Below are 4,996 nucleotides of genomic sequence, written 5' to 3' on the forward strand. Positions count from 1 at the left end.
GGAGGGAGCTGGGAAAGGGTTGGAGAGAGGGTTGGGAGAGGCTGGGGAGGGGGCTGGGGAGGGAGCTGAGGAGCGGAAGGGAGAGAGCCAGACCCTCCAGCCACCCCCTCCAGGCTGTCTCCTCATCCTCAGAGTGGGCGGAAGATCCCTGCCCTCCCCACCTCCCTGCTGTGGGGTGAGCTAAGACAATGAGTGCAGGATTCTCCACAAGAACAGCCCCCTCTTAACAAAATGAGACTCAAAGGAGTGAGAGCACTTCGGGGGTCCAGGTTAGTTAGGCAGAGATTGTGCCAGGCAGGGGGGCGAGACTTTGGAGAGAACCTGGCTGGAGCCCTTGTCTGCACACAAGGAAAACCACGGCCCAAAGACAGGGCAGAGCTCAGACCCTCGGTTCCCAATGTGGTGCCCCCCGACCCCTCCCAGCACTGTGTCCACACAGTGGTGCCCACCAGTGTGGGCAGGAGGTATCCCTGGACACGATTACAGCAAGACCAGGGACCAAGAGGGAAGCGTCAGGGAAGACTGGCCAGCTTGCGGGGATCACAGAGGCTGCCCTGACCTTGTTCCTAGTGGACAAAATAGGACTGACAGCCACAGACAAAGCCAGGCACAGCCCAGCACAAACGCAGACGGCCGAGGAACTGTGCTGCCTCAGTAGTTAAGGGTCAGAAAGATCGTTTTTAAAGATGTCAGGGTTGGCTGCCAGAATCCTCTTGTACAACGTTCCATGACTGGGAGTTGGGGACTTGAGTTCCAGGCTGGCTCTGGCCCGGCCTTGAAAGCCTGGCTGAGCCTCAGTTGCCGCCTTGGGAAATGAGAGGCTAGACCGAAGCCCTGGGGGTCCTGGCTGTGCTTAGAGCCTGCCGTGCCAGGTCCACAAGGAGAGGTCAGGGCTGGGGGTGCCAAGACAGCTTCCCCAGGCTCGGGGTCGGGTTACCCGGGTGGGAAGGAGGCCTAGCACCTCCCCCACTCTGAGGTCTGGTTTCTAGAATCTCCTGCAGAAACACAAACCCATCTCACTACACTGTAAACAACATCCTTGGAATTAGAAATCAATGGCAGATGCAGGCAGATTCAGCCTCCGAAGCCACGGAGGGGCCGGGAGCCGACTGGAGCCAGGAGTTGCCATGGGAGGTGGGTGCCTGGGAGCCCCAGCACAGAGGAGGCCCCTCTCAGGCCAGGCCAGGCTGCAGCATCTGTGGGCCCCTCCATGCCCCCTCCCATTCTTGCTGGCCCCACTGGCCTGGGCTCACAGCTGGACTGCTGCCTGGGTGGGGGCACCAGGGCCCACCGTGGTGTGGCCCAGCATTGGTGCAGGCTTTTAAGCATAGATGGCATCTTTAACAAAAATGATCTCTCACAGAATGTTTTTAAGTTCAAATGTAATTGACCTACCTTGGAGTTCACCCCTTGAAAGTCCAGGCAGTTCAGCGGCATTCGGTCCACTCCCGTGGTGGTGCAGTGGATCATCCGGCCCACCGCCCGCAGGAGAAACGCCATCCCCATAGCCGGCCCTCCTGTGCCCCCCCCTCCCAGGCCCTGGCGGCCCTCGGCTCTGTGCGTTTCCCACGGGTGAGGTCACAGAGCGTGTGGCCTTCCGCGTCTGCCTCTTCCAGGCAGCAGCACGGTGGGTGTTTCTGAGGCTCCTCTGTGTTGCTCCACGTGAAACTCCATCAGTACTTCATGCCTTTCGAGGCTGGGCAACATTTCGTTGCGTGGATGGGCCACGTTTTTAACCTGTCCAGCAGCTGACGGACATTGGGGCTGATGTCATCTTTTGGCGATGATGAATGATGCTGTGATCAACATTGATTTGCAAGTTTTGTGTGGACCTGTTTTCGGTTGTCTTGAGCATCCGCCTAGGAGGAGACTTCCCGGGTTTTATGGTGATAGAGTTTAAATGCACATCCTTGCCAAGTCTCATGTTGAATTGCGATCCCCCTTGTTGGAGGTGGGGCCTGGTGGCAGGTGTTTAGGTCACGGGCGTGGCTCCCTCAGGAATGGTTTGAGCCACCCCCTTGGTGCAGAGTGAGCTCTCGCTCTGGGTTCCTGGGAGATCTGGTGTTTAAACATGTGTGGCGCCTCCCCCACCCTGCTGCGCCTGCTTTCACCACGTGACACGCCTGCTCCCCCTTCACCTTCTGCCATGAGTAAGAGCTTCCTGAGGCCTCCCCAGAGGAAGAAGCCCTTATGCTTCCTGAAGCCTGCAGAACTGTGAGCCAGTTAATCCTCTTCTCAGAAATCACCCAGTCTCAGGTATTTCTTTATAGCTCCATAAAAACAGCTTAACACATACGGTGACTCTATGTCTAAGCATACAAGATTAAAATTTAAAATGACATTCATACCATCTTCTATATTGACCTCCATGGTTACCTTTACAAGTGTTTGTTTTTTTTTTTTTTGAGACAGAGTCTCGCTCTGTTGCCCAGGCTGGAGTGCAGTGGCCGGATCTCAGCTCACTGCAAGCTCCCCCTCCCGGGTTCCCGCCATTCTCCTGTCTCAGCCTCCCAAGTAGCTGGGACTACAGGCACCCGCCACCTCGCCCGGCTAGTTTTTTTTGTATTTTTTAGTAGAGACGGGGTTTCACGGTGTTAGCCAGGATGGTCTCGAACTCCTGACCTCGTGATCCGCCCGTCTCGGCCTCCCAAAGTGCTGGGATTACAGGCTTGAGCCACCACACCCGGCCTACAAGTGTTTTTTATTTCTTCATGTTGATGTGAGTGGCTGTCTGATGTCCTTACATTTCAGCCTGTAGTCCTCCCTACAGTATCTGGTCTGCTAGTGATGAATTATCTCAGATTTTGTTTAAAAACTGTTTAAAAAATTGATATAGAATATGTATATACACACACATACACAATTGTATTTCTATTTAGAATTTTTAATATATATAATTTTATATATAATGCATTGTATTTATATAATTTTATTTATATTTTATCATTTTATTTTGTTGTTTGTTTGTATTAATTTCTCCACTTCTGAAGGATAGCTATGCTATTATACAATTCTTGATTGGCAGTCTTTTCCTTTCAGCACTTTGAATATGCCATCCCATTGCTTTCTGGCCTCATGATTTCTGATAAGAAGTCATCTGTTAATCTTATTTAGGATTCCTTGTATGAGATGAGTCCCTTCTCTCTTGCTGTTTTTAGAATTCTCTCTGCTTTTCACTTTTCACAGCTGGATTATGATGCGTCTGGGTGTGGATCTCTCTGAGTTTATTCTACTTGGAGTTTGTTGAGCTAAGTCTAGAATGTGTAGATTCATGTTTTCATCAAAGTCAAGTTGGCTGTTATTTTTTCAAATATTCTTTCTTCCCTTTCCTCTCTCTCCTCTCCTTGTGGGACTTTGTGATGTGTGTTTTTGTCTGGTTGATGGTGTCCCAGAGGTCTCGGAAGGTTCTGTTCATTTTTCATATTCCTGTTGTTGTTGCTGTTCTGTTTCTCACACTGGACAGGCTGACCTATCTTCTAGTTTGTCGATTCTTTCTTCTGCTTGCTCAAATTTCTGGTGGGCCCCTACAAGGAAAGATTCATTTGAGTTATTGTACTTTTCAACTCCAGAATTTTTTAAAGAAATACTTTACATCCCTTTGTTGTATTTTCTACTTGGTGATACACTGTTCTCATACTTTCTTTTAGCTCTTTATACATAGTTTCCTTTAGTTCTTTGGACATATTTAAAGCAACTGATTTAAAGTCTTTGTCCAGTAACTGTAATCTCTGGACTTTCTCAGGGACAGATTCTCTTGTTTGCTTTTTTCCCCCAGGTTTGAGACTTTTTAAAATTTCTTTGTGTATCTCTAAAACTCTTTTTTGAAAACTGGACATTTAAAATAATAGAATGTTGTAATTCTAGAAATCAAATGCTCTTCCCTTCCCAGAGCTTGTTGTTGTTTCTACTTGTTGTTGTTGTTGTTTGTTTAGTGATTTCTGGACAAATTCTGTCGCGTCTATATTCTCTATGGTGTGTGCCTGCTGAAGTCTCAGCTCCCTTAGCTTAGTGGCCATTGAATAATTGGGCAGAGACTTCCTTAAGCGTCTGGAACTGAAGAGTCTCTCCGTCTTTGCTGAGGAGCTCTGTGCAGTGATGGGGTGTGCTGTCAACACTCAGCCAGGCCGCTGTCAACTCTGCCTCAGCCTTCGCTGCCTGCCTCACGATTCGTGGGAGATGAGCACATGGTCTTCTTTACGGACCCTGGGCATGACCGTGGCCTTTGAGGTTCCCAGGAATATGCAGGAGCTTTTCATATCTCCCTACGGATGTCTCATTCCCCCAGATTTTGCTTTTAAACATTTTTGTTAGCCTATTTCCCCCCCACCCCCACCGCCCAACTGCTACCCACTGCCTCAGGCACCTGCAATGTTGCCTAATTGCCTGTTTGGGTTTTTTTTCTTCTTCTTTTTAGCAAACGCCCCTGGGGAAATGGCTGTTCCTACCGGTTAAGCTCCGAGTCAATCAGGCAAGTTAGCCCTGCAAGTAGAGCCTTCCATGGGGCAGAGAGGCAGCTCAGACAATGGCAGCTCTCTGGGAAGAGGCTTCGGGGGAGCTCAGCTTCCGTTCTCCACCCCAGTGGCTGCCAGGCTATTGCTTTTCACCGGAATTTCATTCCTCACTGCAAATCTTTGGCTAATTTCCAGAGGTCTGAAAAACCTGATTCTGATCATTTTTGCCAGTGTTCTCATTGCTTTTATCAATGAGGCTTTTTGGACGTCCTTGTCCTGCCATTTTGCAGTCGTCATCATCTAGAATTTTAAAAACAGAGGTAATGCTGATGTGAAATAAACACACATTTAAAGCATGCAATTTGACAAGTTTTGAGACGTGTATACTTATGAAACCATCACCACAATCAGATAACGAACCTGTGCAGCACCCCCAACATTCCCTCCTGTCCTCTGTGCAACCCCTTCCCCCTCCTGTCCTTCCGTGCAAACCCATCCCCCTCCTGTCCCTCCATGCACCCCCAACATTCCCTCCTGTCCCTCCA

At 49.6% G+C, this 4,996-nt stretch overlaps 1 long non-coding RNA gene across 1 annotated transcript in view; it reads right to left on the reverse strand.

Moving 5' to 3' along the window:
• The window catches only part of LOC105520437, a 7,181-nt gene extending 5,498 nt beyond the window's left edge, over positions 1 to 1,683 (reverse strand). The window contains exon 1 of the long non-coding RNA XR_001003133.1: positions 1,396 to 1,683. This is a non-coding gene — a long non-coding RNA (uncharacterized LOC105520437). The remainder of the gene's footprint in view (positions 1 to 1,395) is intronic.
• Positions 1,684 to 4,996: the final 3,313 nt, after the last annotated feature.

Source organism: Colobus angolensis, unplaced genomic scaffold (assembly GCF_000951035.1).
Source record: "Colobus angolensis palliatus isolate OR3802 unplaced genomic scaffold, Cang.pa_1.0 Scaffold38, whole genome shotgun sequence".
Lineage (NCBI taxonomy): Eukaryota > Metazoa > Chordata > Mammalia > Primates > Cercopithecidae > Colobus > Colobus angolensis.